Source organism: Xenopus tropicalis, chromosome 1 (genome assembly GCF_000004195.4).
Source record: "Xenopus tropicalis strain Nigerian chromosome 1, UCB_Xtro_10.0, whole genome shotgun sequence".
NCBI lineage: Eukaryota > Metazoa > Chordata > Amphibia > Anura > Pipidae > Xenopus > Xenopus tropicalis.
Genome location: NC_030677.2, coordinates 21,957,233 through 21,972,910, shown reverse-complemented (window position 1 = coordinate 21,972,910; position 15,678 = coordinate 21,957,233).

Sequence of the window (15,678 nt, the reverse complement as noted above, 5' to 3'; positions counted from 1 at the left end):
CCGTGACAAGTCCTTTTCTAAGGTTGCGCCCTCTGGGTACGTGTGACGTCAATACGCATGGGGCACAACCTTATAAAAGGGCCTGTCGCCGCCACGCAAGGAGCTGCAGAAGGAGCAGGAGTGCCCTGTTCCAGCCAGCGCATCCCACTGTCCTGGCTAGTTCAATGAATGTCCCGCATTTCCGTAATCTATTACGGAAATGCGGGACATTCATGGACCTATCCGGGACAGTCCCGCAGAAAGCGGGACAGTTGGGGGGTATGCTGGAGGCCTAAAATACAAATTTTAATGTTTTAATTATTTTCATCTATGCTGAGGTCAGATTTACTGCATGAATACAGTTATGCTGGAATCTCTGATACCAAGTAGGTGCAACTGGAGGCTGGCGTATAATACAGAGCTGCCCTAAACCCCAGTTACCTGCTGCGGTTGGGTTGCTGTTCATATGAAGAACTGCTGAGCCGCTGCTCCCGCTGCCATCGGGGCTTTTATAAAACAACTGTTTAATAAGCCTAGCTCCTGTTGGCCCCAGACCCTATGGGAATTTACATAAGTGTCAGTAAGTGCACAGTTCTCAAAGTGTCGGTCACCAAATTGTAAAAATGTCATAAGCACAACAGATTCACAGAAGGTATTTTATAGTTTTATGGATTTATCATAATGCCGCCAAATTTTATTACATTGTAAAAATGTTGTTTGTGCGCCAAAAAATGTTGTTTATACAGAATTAAACCAAATGAACCTGTCAACATTGTTTTCCTGACATTTTGTTATAGAGGAGACATTGTGGCAGAAAAAATGTTGTGGGTACGACTAATTCTCAAAAAGGTTGCGCACAATAGCCACGCCCCCTTTTTAAGAACACTTTTGTGAATTCCCTCCTATGTGTTGCGAGGGCCCTTGGCCTTGGATTGTGTCCTTGTTGTGTGGTAGAGAAAGACAATATTGCAATAATATGCTGTCACTGGTTCATCCCTGGCAGGATGTATATTAACGCACAAAATTACGCACGTAACCATTACTTTTGGAAAACTACTTTTCAGAAAAATACAATTTCCCTGCAAACTGGCGGCTGCATCACTCTGGGACCAACACAAACTTGAATAAATCCCACTGCAAAGTCCATATTGTGTTGCCAAAAGCTCATGAACTGTACTTTTCTATAATTACTGCCTGCCCCAAGTAGGGGTTAATTTTCGCACAGACTAATGCGATATTTAGTGCGTCTAAGTGTTTGTGAATCATGAGTTAGTGTTATTTCTGCGCGAGAATGAACACAATGCGAGGTAAATAACGCATACGAGTGCGTTTTTTTGCGCATGTGATATGCGGTTTAACGCATGCAAAATTACTTTGATGAATCGGTACTTATTTATATGGATGTTTTATATTTATGCTTTTGTTTTATGTTTCAGCTATCTATATATGTATGTATATTTTTATTTATATAGCACTACTTATGATCTTTATAGTGGCAAATCTGTATTTTATATGCTGGTTATCCAATTTCTGTAGTAATTATACCAGCACGTCTGGAGTTAATTTGCAGGTTATCCTTTCTCCATAATAATTATACTGGCACATCTAGGGTTAAAATATCTGTTATCTATTTTATTTAGTGATTATACTGGCTTGTCTGGCATTAATAAGTTTACAGTAAAAGATACAGTACAGTAAAAGGAATGGCAGGTTCAATAGAATCAAAAGCAGAGCACTGGTGCACCACTGTGGAGAGTAGTTGGTAAGCAATCTTTATCCTTAGGGAACCATAATGGAGCGGATCCCATACAGCAGATGTGGATCAGGGAGAAGACTATGCCTCATACCCTTGTTAGTACCGTGGTCCCTTCACTAAGGCAGCAGAGCCTGTAAAGGAGAATACTCCCAGCTGTCGCTCCTGGTTGGAGCAAATAAGCTGCTCTTACTAAGACTGACTATCTCACTTTCCTAGAAAGTGCTATTAAAGTATCAACCTGCTCTTACTAATCCTTTTCACAGTGTCTATGCTACCCAACTTCACTAGAGGTACTGGTCCCTCTAGTACAGCACAGCTTCTGGGGCCTTGTTGCTCCCAGGCTCAGCGGTACATCCACCTGGTTCAACAGATGCAGCCAAAGAGAAAGATCCACCCCCTGCTGAGCACTATATTACAGTGTGCAGGAAGTGGTTATTAGGCATACGCCCAATAAAGTACAATATACTAATAGCAAGATACATGGACATCTGCCCAGTAAGAGTGAAATGAGGCAGATTTATAACACATATAATTGTAACAGAAGAACATATAAAAACATTCTGCGTAACTGTCTAATCAGATCGCTGTATAAACCCTTCCTATTGTTCAATCACACAGAAATGCATAATGGAGCCTCACTGTGCGTGCCACTGCCCCGTGGGTACAAATAGCGCAGAGCCGTCCAACTTCCTATTTACTGCATCGTAAAAAATCCCACTCCGTTTAAGGAAAACACAAAATACTTTTGCTAAATGTGCAACCTGTGCCTCTGTGAGGAATGTAATACCAGTAAAAGGATCAGCAAGGAAACAGCCTGATAATACAAACAAGTCATTGTCTTTAAGGAGGCAGTAACTGCAATAACGAAACAGTAGTGCTGGGAAATTCCAGCCCTTTTACATTAGATTCAGTTTAAAATCCCCATCATTTTAAAGGGTTTTTCTTGCATTTCTATCATTTCCATCAAATATACTGTATAATATATATATATATATATATATATATATATATATATATATAGATACTGTATATAGGACAAGAGATCCTATGCACTCACACATTAATTATATATATAGGCCAATAAACGATTTTGTGCATTAAGCCACTAAAAAAATGCCCTTCCCTGTTTGTCCATATAGTGCAATATTTTCAAGCTGGCCAACTACATCAAAATCATCCCTGATCTGGCCGGTCCTACACTCACTCACCCCCGGTCTGGCCGGTCCTACACTCACTCACCCCCGGTCTGGCCGGTCCTACACTCACTCACCCCCGGTCTGGCCTGTCCTACACTCACTCACCCCCGGTCTGGCCAGTCCTACACTCACTCACCCCCAGTCTGGCCTGTCCTACACTCACTCACCCCCAGTCTGGCCAGTCCTACACTCACTCACCCCCGGTCTGGCCAGTCCTACACTCACTCACCCCCGGTCTGGCCAGTCCTACACTCACTCACCCCCGGTCTGGCCAGTCCTACACTCACTCACCCCCGGTCTGGCCAGTCCTACACTCACTCACCCCCGGTCTGGCCAGTCCTACACTCACTCACCCCCGGTCTGGCCAGTCCTACACTCACTCACCCCCGGTCTGGCCAGTCCTACACTCACTCACCCCCAGTCTGGCCAGTCCTACACTCACTCACCCCCGGTCTGGCCAGTCCTACACTCACTCACCCCCGGTCTGGCCAGTCCTACACTCACTCACCCCGGTCTGGCCAGTCCTACACTCATCCACCCCCGGTCTGGCCAGTCCTACACTCACTCACCCCCAGTCTGGCCTGTCCTACACTCACTCACCCCCGGTCTGGCCTGTCCTACACTCACTCACCCCCGGTCTGGCCAGTCCTACACTCACTCACCCCCGGTCTGGCCTGTCCTACACTCACTCACCCCCGGTCTGGCCAGTCCTACACTCACTCACCCCCGGTCTGGCCAGTCCTACACTCACTCACCCCCGGTCTGGCCAGTCCTGCACTCACTCACCCCCGGTCTGGCCTGTCCTACACTCACTCACCCCCGGTCTGGCCAGTCCTACACTCACTCACTCCCGGTCTGGCCAGTCCTACACTCACTCACCCCCGGTCTGGCCAGTCCTACACTCACTCACCCCCGGTCTGGCCAGTCCTACACTCACTCACTCCCGGTCTGGCCAGTCCTACACTCACTCACCCCCGGTCTGGCCAGTCCTACACTCACTCACCCCCGGTCTGGCCAGTCCTACACTCACTCACTCCCGGTCTGGCCAGTCCTACACTCACTCACCCCCGGTCTGGCCAGTCCTACACTCACTCACCCCCGGTCTGGCCTGTCCTACACTCACTCACCCCCGGTCTGGCCAGTCCTACACTCACTCACCCCCGGTCTGGCCTGTCCTACACTCACTCACTCCCGGTCTGGCCTGTCCTACACTCACTCACCCCCGGTCTGGCCAGTCCTACACTCACTCACCCCCGGTCTGGCCAGTCCTACACTCACTCACCCCCGGTCTGGCCAGTCCTACACTCACTCACTCCCGGTCTGGCCAGTCCTACACTCACTCACCCCCGGTCTGGCCAGTCCTACACTCACTCACCCCCGGTCTGGCCTGTCCTACACTCACTCACCCCCGGTCTGGCCAGTCCTACACTCACTCACCCCCGGTCTGGCCAGTCCTACACTCACTCACTCCCGGTCTGGCCTGTCCTACACTCACTCACCCCCGGTCTGGCCAGTCCTACACTCACTCACCCCTGGTACTTCATTATATATTTTTCATAGAGTTTTAGATAGAAAAAGGGGAAAAGTTGTGCTCCTCACTAAATTTTAAATCATTAGGCGGGGGTGCAATGAGGCTGTAACCCCAAAATTCAGACAAGAGCCCCTCTGCACTCACCCATTATCAATATATATGGGATATTAAGACATTCTGTGCATTAAGCTACTAACAATAACTTCCCCTTTAAGCAAAACAAGGATTGTTTGTCCATATATTGCAATATATTTAAGCTGGATCCATTACAGGGGAGCTCCACCCAAACACAACCTAAGCTTTTTGAAAAGAAAACATAATTTCAAGCAACTTTGCAATATATATCATTTAAAAATATGCAGCCTTTTTATGAGACTTGCCCTGCAACCCACCTCCACCTCCCCCCGCACCCACATGCACAATGCTGTCAAAGGGGGGGCACAATGAAAAGCAGAGAGGCAATAAAAATGGAGTGCAGACTAGGAGTAGGCACCTGCCTGGGGCCCCTTCATCATTGCGTCCTAGGAAGGTGGCTCTTCTGCCTACCCATAGTTCTGGCCCTGTATTTATTTATACTTTTTGAAAGAACAGATTCCAGGGATAGGTGTATTAGGGGTTTCTGTGTTGTGTGGGGTTGTGGGAGTTGTTGTTCCAACTCATCCCATCAGTGTTCAGTTGAGTTGAAGGGTCTGTGCAGAAGTTCTTCCGCTCACATTTCTGCAAACCCATTCTGTATGGAGCCAGGGTTGAACTTATGGGTGTAGGGCCCACTGGGGCTAGCGCCCTAGGGTCCCCCACACCCCCCAGGGGCCCATGCCATGGCCCCCGTCGGCCAGCGAAGAGCTATAAGCGCCAAGCAAATGCTGTCAGGGCTCAGGTCTTGGCTGGCAGGTTTCTACCCAGTGCCCCACTGGCCCAGTCTGACTCTGTATGGACCTTAATTTGTTCATGGGGTTTTTATTCTGCTGAAACAGGACCTTTCCCTAACTTTTGCCAGAAAGTAAATTACCTGCTCTGAGTTATTTTACATTTAGTTGTGTGAGTGGGTTTATGTCTTTGTACAATTAATTTTACTCTGATATTCACGTAAGCTCTATAGTCAAAGTACCAATCACCAAGGTGATAAAATATTTTTATTGTGTGGAATGCAGTTACAGATAATATGAAATGTAAATAGCCAGTCAGCTATAACACTGGCAGCCAACAGCAAATCTAGGATAGTATGTTTAATGAATGTATATTTATATATATATATTGTGACATGCTGAATGCCTGTACATGCAATTTTGGGGGAATTAGCAATGGTAGGCAGGCATGCAGAGGATCTGGAGCATAGAGACAGTAGCCCAATGACCCGTAGTAAAACGTAGGGAAGCAGGGGCATGACAGACGCGTTGGACAGACTTAGCCACTCCCAGTTACAGGTGATTGGTTGGTTTGTAAGGGGTATAAAATGCGGGTAACTGTTCCCGCTTCTCACTCCATTTTAGTCAGCAGAGTAAAACGCCCACCCTCCCTCCCTATAGAGGTGGAGGTAGCGGAGTGTCGTTGGCGGGGTGATTAAGTTGGGGGAAAGCAATGGTTGGGTTAGGAGGGGAGTTTTATAGTTAAGTGGGGCTGGCATGCTTGGAACCTCAGGGGTAAGAAAGTGGATTAGGAGGTAAGTTTTGTTGGGTAGTTGGTTCCGGGCCAGAAGGGCAGCTGGCAGCGCCAGTTGCGCTGCGCAGTTATTGGATTGTTACAGTGTTTGGCTATTTAAAAGTTGATTTGTTTGTTATACAAACATTTGTGTTATGTTTGAGATGTTGTTTCACATTTGTTATTTATGTTATGTTTTAAATTAAAACTTCACTTGTTGTTAATAAATTTTCTGCGGCCATTTTTATCCCAAGAATTGGTGTCTGTGTGTTTATTGGGGATGGTAAGTAAAGAGGTAAAAGGGGGTTGTTGGTTGGGAGAAGGGCGGGTCAAGTTCCAACGTTACTCATGTCAAGGGACACCACGTCTTCAGGCAATACTCAGGTTTATTTAGGGCCAATTCTTCCCAACAGAAACATAAGTTCATAAACAATTCAGGGTTGTGATATGTCCCTCCTTCAGGGTTCTCACCTTCCAGGGTTAGTTCCACGCTCTGGAACACTCAGGCGTCACATTAAGCCTTGCCGAGCCCTCTCAGCACTCATCCGTTTGGTCAGAACTCCCTCTGCTCCCTGCAGTGGCAAGTGGCACCCCCAGCTCCTCTGGGAGTTCCTAACACAGGCAGCCCTCCTGCTCTGTGCCCTGCTCTGAGAGTGACCTTCACTCAGTCAGCGTTCAACTCCAACCCTCTGTGTAAATCACACAGCCCTTTTATTGGCTGCTCACCTGCAGCCCAATCAGGCAGCTCCCTACAGCTGGCCAAATCAAAACCTTAAAGGGAGATTTACTCCAACACAGCATTACCTGCTGTAAAACCAGACATTTTACCTGGCGCTACCTGTATCCCACCTTAAACACTGGTGGAAATACACCAAGTAATGATCTTTCCATTACACCTCTCACAATATATATATATAGGTATAGTGTTTAGTAGTGTATGTGTGTGTACGGGAGGGTGTTTGTATGTGTCCCCCAACAGCCTGATTAATTGTGTCAGCCATTGTTAGATCTACTTGCTTGAAATTATTCTGAATTTTCAAAAAGCTGTGAAAAAAAGTTGTGTTTGGGTGGAGTTCCCCTTTAACACAATGTATTGGACTGGAATGCCAGGGGCCCACCAGAAACCCTAGACCAGTGATCCCCAACCAGTGGTTCGTGAGCAACATTTTGCTCTCCAGTCCCTTGGGTGTTGCTCCCAGTGGCCTCAAAGCAGGTGCTTAAATTTTAATTCCTGGCATTTGGGCAAGTTTTGGTTGCATAAAACCAGGTGTACTGCCAAACAGAGCCTCTGGTAGGCTGCCAGCCCAGATAAGAGCTACTTAACAGCCAATCAGAGCTCCTATGTGTAACCCCAGAAACATTTTTCATGCTTGTGTAACACTTGTTTGGCTAAATAGGGGTATTATACCAGGCTAGTTGGACACTTAGAGCACATGTTACAGCAACCCCCTTTCCCAGGAATGGGCCTCCGCTATATGGGAGCTATGTCAGGGGCTATATGGTGTTGCTGAACTACAACCCACACTGGTGTTGTGCAATATAATAAGTGATAGGACGCCAGGAGCTCTTGCAGTTAACTGAATAATGGTTTATTGGACAAGGCACATATAGAATAGTGCATCAGGGTATATACTCACAGTCACAGCAGTATAGAACTTGGTCACAGAGAACACAGCAGAAGTGACACTCAAGGTAACAGTATAGCCCACTTGGAGGTTATGCAGAGTATTAGCTGTATGCCAGGAATGGATGCCCTTTACTGGAACGGATCCCTTCCAGCCAACTATGGTTCAGGGTAAGGAACTGCCTGAATCCTGCGTCTTAACTGTGGTCCCTACAGCAAGGCATACAGAGCCTGGGTTGGACTAAACCCTTACAATCTCCTTTGATGGGGCTAGTGCTGCCCTTACTAAATAAGCTATCTATGCTCACCACTCCTAGAGGGTGCTATTACATATGACTGACTGTGCTGGCTTTATCTCATTCACGGGGCCCTGTCCCCGACTTACAAATCAGCAGTTCTCCTTACTGGGGCCTAATTGCCTCAGGCTCAGTGACAGGAGGAAGGACACTTCCTTGTGCCAGACACTATATAGTCTGCCAAGGGGAGTGGTCAACCTGGCTAAACCTATAGGGGGTAGCCTAATAACTGTAATCTGAGTGTAGAGGGCTCTGCCCTATTACAGCACAGATAAGGAAAAGATAGGGGATAACACCATAGGGAGCTTAACCCTATGGGTCCCTACATTCCCCCGGGGGAAGAATCCATTCCGACCCAGCAATGGTAAATAACAATAAATACACTTTTCAAGCAATAACAGTAGTGCATTGATTTAGTGCAAAAATACAGTATCCATACATCCGTTTCTGATACCCTCTCCTGAGGAGTATCCGGTACATTGGATATCTGCAAGGAAAAGATTAGGCACATACAGCAACTTTATGTTGAATCCTATACACTTTGAGTGTCCTGTAGGATCACTCCAGTGCAACATGGGAAATGCTCCTGAAGTACAGGTTCCCAGGCACCTTCTTAGCTGTAACAGAATCTTGATTTAAACAAAATATTAACTGTTTCGTTGCTAGTTACGTTACTGTAAACCATATACATTCATGAGTGTCATAATAGATCACTCAGGCACTTTACTTATAGATCCTTGAAATACCATCTGACTCTGCAACAGAGGTATGACAGGCACAATACTTATAGCAAATCTTGAGTCACCTTCCTGACCACTACAGGGGTGCTCAGGCACACACTTAAGAGATCCTTTATATACCACCTGTAACCTGCAACAGGGGTATAACAGATACACTTACACATGGGAACGATCCTGCCTTCATTCAGGTGTCCCAGGTCTTTAGCTTAAAGGAAAAAGAAAGCCAAAGTCACTTGGGGGTGCCAAAATGTTAGGCACCCCCAAGTGACTTTGACCACCTACCTTTTACCCCGGGCTGGTGCCCCTGTGAGGAGGGAACAGCACCAGCCCGGGGTAGCTGCCGGCGCTTCCTTCCTTCTGTTTCGCTGCGCGCGCATGCGCAGTAGAGTGAAAAGCCGAACTTAAACATTAAAGTCGGCTTTTCACTCTACTGCGCATGCGCCCACCGCTGGCATTCCGGAAAAGGAAGCCAGGAAGAAGGAAGCGATCCGCTCCAGGTGCCCCGGGCTGGTGCTGTTTTCTCCCAACAGGGGCACCAGCCCGGGGTACGAGGTAAGCGGTTAAAGTCACTTGGGGGTGCCTAACATTTTGGCACCCCCAAGTGACTTTACCTTTCGTTTCCCTTTAAAGAGAAAAAGGTTAGTGCAAACAATAGTTAACTCTTTAGACATTCATGGCCCCACCCAAGCCAACTTTATTAGTCCATTGCTTCCCACCCTAGCCCAGTGTTCATGAATCTCCTGTCATGCACTTCGTAGGTGTGGATTAGGCAATGGGTCCTCCCTGTGAGGTTGAGGTAGAAGTTGTAGTGAGGTGGGGGCTCAGCAGTCTTTTTAGAGCCAACTATGTACACTAAAAGTTATTGTCTCAGTAGTGCCTCCCTTAGGAGGAGAACCATTTCACATACTGAACTAACTGAAGGAAATGATCTCTGCATGCTCAAAAACGTGAGTTCAGAGTGGGGAAATTCCCCAAATGCAAAATGTTCGGGTACTGGCCAGACGCTCAGTCCCTACAAAATGAAATTTACAGTGCCCAGCCGGTGCCACTGTGGAATACTTACTGACGTACCCCAAATCTCTTCAGGGTCTCCTCGTAGGAAAGGTAGTAAGACGGATGAGGCTTGTCAATCCTTCCCCCTCCGGGGAGTTGTGCATTCATACTGAAGAACTTGTCTTCATGGAATTTACCACAACTTTTAACGAAGTGTTTGAGGATGGTTCTCCCATACCACCACTCGTGCATCATGTTTCCTACGAACTCTACATCACGGCCGCGTCTCTCGGCGTCACCGTGGAAGACTCCCTCAGTGCCAATGTCTGCGCGCCTGATGATCTCTCCATACAACCATTCTTGTACCCGTTTCTCGACCTCGTCGAACACCCACTCTGGGGCATACGGCATGTAGAAACCCCAGAGGTCCATCACACGGGTATTTATCATTCTTTGCACCCTGGATACCGATCTCACCTTTGCTGGGTCTCCCCGTCCGGGCAAAACCCAAAAGGATTGGTTTAGGCCTGGTACAGCCCCTCTGAGTGGCACGGTCGGTAGTGACAAGGCCGGCTCCGCTGGAGGCTGGTCAGGTACTGGTGGTGTAGGCATTGGTGTGGGTGATGTTTTGTCTACCCAAATTGTGGTAGTCCCATCAGTGGCCCAGTCTGTAGGCTCCTCTGAAGGACTCTCTAGTGGTGGAGAGGAAGGCTTGTTTGCTAAAGCCCGTACTCGGCCCCTCCCCCTAGCAACAGCCTTACGATCCAACGTGACTGAAGGTTCCTCCCCCGAGCTGGTGCCACGAGGGCTATCTTTCACCCCTCCCATAGGTGGAGAAGTTGGCTCCTCTGTTAGGGCCTTGGTAGAGTGGATGCTGCGTGCTGGTGAGGATGCAGGGGTGAAAGGCTCCGCCTCCGCGGAGAGGTCTGATTTCACAGAATGTTTGCTGACTCCCAAAATCATGGGGCCAGGCAGTGGGCGACCTCTAGGGGGCCTTGTTTCCTGATATGGGCCAATCCAACAGCCATAGTAACATAGACTGCAGTGGCTATGGAAATTTTTAGCTTCCTCAATGAGGGTAGTGCCACACCTGCCGCAAAATGGTACAATCACCCTTTCTCCTTCACCATTCAGTCTTTCCCCAAATGTACCCACCCATACATAGCGGGCACCTGCGTCTATCACTGGGGGGTCTCTGAGGGTGAAAGCTTTTGTTTTGTCTTCATCTAGAACCTCCCAGCCGTCCCAGCCTTTATCTGCCATGCTGGGGTTAGACGTTGGGTAAAAAGTTTGAGCACAATTAACCTGGCCGCAGCCGCTGGCTCAGGTAATACTGGCAAAATAGCACAACCACCCGCTCCAAAGAGAGCCGCCTCACTATGTGGCTTGGCTGGGCAATTAGTGTATTTAATGCTCAGCCGCAGCCGCGGTCTGAGCTGAAAACTGCACAAAATGATATGCTGGGGTACCCCCGTATGATCCCTCGCAGCCGCGTAGGGCGGTGTAGTACCCAAAATTCGGCACAAATTATTGTATGGCCGGCCGCACTGTTTAGGCCGCCCCACTATGTGGCTTGGCTTGTGCGGTAATTTAACAGTCCCCCTCTTTGGAGATTCCTTACCCGCAGCCGCGGTATAACGTAAGGATGGAGGTACTGTTGCTGAATTGCGCAGCCGCGCTGGTACTCAGTATGCTTTGTGAAGAGGTAGCCCTTGTCCCTGATGCGGCCGCAAGAGGTCTCTAGGCCCAACAGTGAGGAGCTAGCTTGCACGCGTCCGCTCTCTACAAAGTCTCTTCACAAAATGGCGGTGGTGACGTGCGTCCGGGAGCCGCCCTTTTAGATCTCGCGTCTAGACTATTCTTCACGCGAGACTCCCCCTTCGCGCCAAATACCTCCCGCGTCACTCAGAAAGTGCGCGAAACAGCAGAAGTTGATTGACAGTGCAGGGAAACCAATGGGAAACGGTTAAAGAGCTCCAGAAACCGAACCCACGGCCAATTACAATTTAGATTTTTCAATGCAGGCTAGCCTTTTTGCCTCTCGGGTCCGGCAGTGCCTGTCAGTGATTTTAGAAGCACAATTACACACAGTGTTTTCCAGCCCCACAATTACATTGGGCGCCAATGTAACACTTGTTTGGCTAAATAGGGGTATTATACCAGGCTAGTTGGACACTTAGAGCACGTGTTACAGCAACCCCCTTTCCCAGGAATGGGCCTCCGCTATATGGGAGCTATGTCAGGGGCTATATGGTGTTGCTGAACTACAACCCACACTGGTGTTGTGCAATATAATAAGTGATAGGACGCCAGGAGCTCTTGCAGTTAACTGAATGATACTTTATTGGACAAGGCACATATAGAATAGTGCATCAGGGTATATACTCACAGTCACAGCAGTATAGAACTTGGTCACAGAGAACACAGCAGAAGTGACACTCAAGGTAACAGTATAGCCCACTTGGAGGATATGCAGAGTATTAGCTGTATGCCAGGAATGGATGCCCTTTACTGGAACGGATCCCCTCCAGCCAACTATGGTTCAGGGTAAGGAACTGCCTGAATCCTGCGTCTTAACTGTGGTCCCTACAGCAAGGCATACAAAGCCTGGGTTGGACTAAACCCTTACAATCTCCTTTGATGGGGCTAGTGCTGCCCTTACTAAATAAGCTATCTATTCTCACCACTCCTAGAGGGTGCTATTACATATGACTGACTGTGCTGGCTTTATCTCATTCACGGGGCCCTGTCCCTGACTTACAAATCAGCAGTTCTCCTTACTGGGGCCTAATTGCCTCAGGCTCAGTGACAGGAGCCTTTAGACACCATCAGCCAAAGAGGAAGACACTTCCTTGTGCCAGACACTATATAGTCTGCACAAGGGGAGTGGTCAACCTGGCTAAACCTATAGGGGGTAGCCTAATAACTGTAATCTGAGTGTAGAGGGCTCTGCCCTATTACAGCACAGATAAGGAAAAGATAGGGGATAACACCATAGGGAGCTTAACCCTATGGGTCCCTACACTTGTGTTGCTCTCCAACTCTTTTAACATTTAAAATGTGGCTCACTGGTAAAAAAAAGTTGGGGGCCCCTGCCCTAGACCATGGGCCCACTCCCCAAACTATTTTTCATCCACTCCTCACTCAATCTCTATATTTTCCTAGTCTTTTATCTTTATATCCTATAATCTAGTCTTCTTTATATTCTGTCTCTGTGTTCCCATAGAGAAATAGGGAATGACCATAAATTAGGCCAAATGGTAAGAGGCAGGAGGGCCCCCTGACACCTGGGCCCACTGGGAGTGTTCCTTGTATGCCCGCGGGCCAATCCAACGCTGATTGGACTCACCCTTTCTGTGTTAGGCCCTCTCTTAGCAACAGAATGCGGATCTGATTCATTCAGTTGGCAGTTGGAGTGGTGATTAAATATTCAGTATTGTTGTTCTAGATTCTCTTACCTTCCAGTGAAGCTCTTCCCACAAAAGCACAATAAAGTATAATCCCTACAGCAATACATCAGGGGATTTGGATTTGGGCACTGGAATGTGGGTGGCATAGGGAAATGCTACATGCACTGCTGAAATGCATTAAAGGAACAGTAACACCAAAAGAAAGTGTATCAAAGGAATTAAAATATAATGTACTGTTGCCCTGCACTGGTACAGCTGGGGTGTTTGCTACAGAAACCCTACTATAGTTTATATAAATACCCTGCTGTGTAGCCCCGGGGGCAGCCATTCCTGCACTGGTACAGCTGGGGTGTTTGCTACAGAAACCCTACTATAGTTTATATAAATACCCCGCTGTGTAGCCCCGGGAGCAGCCATTCCTGCACTGGTACAGCTGGGGTGTTTGCTACAGAAACCCTACTATAGTTTATATAAATACCCTGCTGTGTAGCCCCGGGGGCAGCCATTCCTGCACTGGTACAGCTGGGGTGTTTGCTACAGAAACCCTACTATAGTTTATATAAATACCCCGCTGTGTAGCCCCGGGGGCAGCCATTCCTGCACTGGTACAGCTGGGGTGTTTGCTACAGAAACCCTACTATAGTTTATATATAAATACCCTGCTGTGTAGCCCCGGGAGCAGCCATTCCTGCACTGGTACAGCTGGGGTGTTTGCTACAGAAACCCTACTATAGTTTATATAAATACCCCGCTGTGTAGCCCCGGGAGCAGCCATTCCTGCACTGGTACAGCTGGGGTGTTTGCTACAGAAACCCTACTATAGTTTATATAAATACCCTGCTGTGTAGCCCCGGGGGCAGCCATTCCTGCACTGGTACAGCTGGTGTGTTTGCTACAGAAACCCTACTATAGTTTATATAAATACCCCGCTGTGTAGCCCCGGGGGCAGCCATTCCTGCACTGGTACAGCTGGGGTGTTTGCTACAGAAACCCTACTATAGTTTATATAAATACCCCGCTGTGTAGCCCCGGGGGCAGCCATTCCTGCACTGGTACAGCTGGGGTGTTTGCTACAGAAACCCTACTATAGTTTATATAAATACCCCGCTGTGTAGCCCCGGGGGCAGCCATTCCTGCACTGGTACAGCTGGGGTGTTTGCTACAGAAACCCTACTATAGTTTATATAAATACCCTGCTGTGTAGCCCCGGGGGCAGCCATTCCTGCACTGGTACAGCTGGGGTGTTTGCTACAGAAACCCTACTATAGTTTATATAACTTATTTATATTACTCCAGTGTAGCCATGGGGGCAGCCATTCACACTAGAAAAAAGGAGAAAGGGCACAGGTTACATAGCAGATAACAGATAAGTTCTGTAGAATACAATAGTGTTTTATCTGTTATCTGCTGTGTAACCTGTGCCTTTCTCCTTTTTTCTAGCTTTAATGGCTGCCCCCATGGCTACACTGGAGCTCATTTATATAAACTATAGTAGTTTTTATATAGCAAACACAAAGCTTTTACCAGTCCAGGGCAACAGTACATTATATTTTATTTGATCTAAAACATTTTCAGTTTTTGGTGTTACTGTTCCTTTACGTAATTTATTTGTTTACCGCCTGCCTGGGTGTGCTCGGAGAAGTCATCCATGAAGAGGTTATATGCAGATGGCAGTGAGCAGCAAAAAGCCACCTCTAGTAACTTTGAGAGATTAATTTTTGTTTTTTTAAAACGATGCGATTCGGACCCCCCCCTCCCTGGACCCACTCCGACACTAACGTTGTAAGAGCGGAGCAAGAGAGAAGGGGCAGCATCAGGGCTCTTGCCTCAGGCGCCAGCAGCACCAGAATGGCCGCTGGTTATATACAATTGTGTCATGAGTTATACAAAATAAGGGTAAGTTATTTGCCTTGCTATAGTGCAAGTCATCTCAGAGTGAGAGGTTTTCATTGGTTTATAACAAGATGTTTATTATTTGTCGTTGATGCTTTTCTAGAACCCTTGTCAGTTCAGAAGGGATATTCCAGGCAGCGCCGGATTTCTCATTTTCGCCCCAAGGCCGCCCCCAAATTTGTGCCTCCCTAGGCCTGGGCCTTCGTGGCCTCCCCACAAATACGGGCCTGATTCCAGGGGGAGAATGTAGGAGATGTAGAGTGTCAACCTCTCCTACAAATGTAACCTATGCCCTGTAGGAATACAATGTTCCAGGGGTGTTATCGGTAGTAGAAATAGATTACTAAACTCTTTTTCTTTGGACTGGGGTGGGTGGATTGGCCAGAGGACCTTAGACAAGAGGCCTCAGTAGAGAGAAGCTTTAGCCATAAGGTTTGCCTTTGCCTAGCTCTAGGAGTGTGAGATAATCAGAGTAGGTAATGCGGGCAGCTCTGTGCCCAACCAAGGAGGAATAGTGTGTGCCAACCTGTATCCCCTTAGCAGTGGCATGACTAGATGTTAGGGTGAAGCTACTAGTAGCAGCTGCTTATCACGGCTACTAAAAAAGACAATGCTGATCATT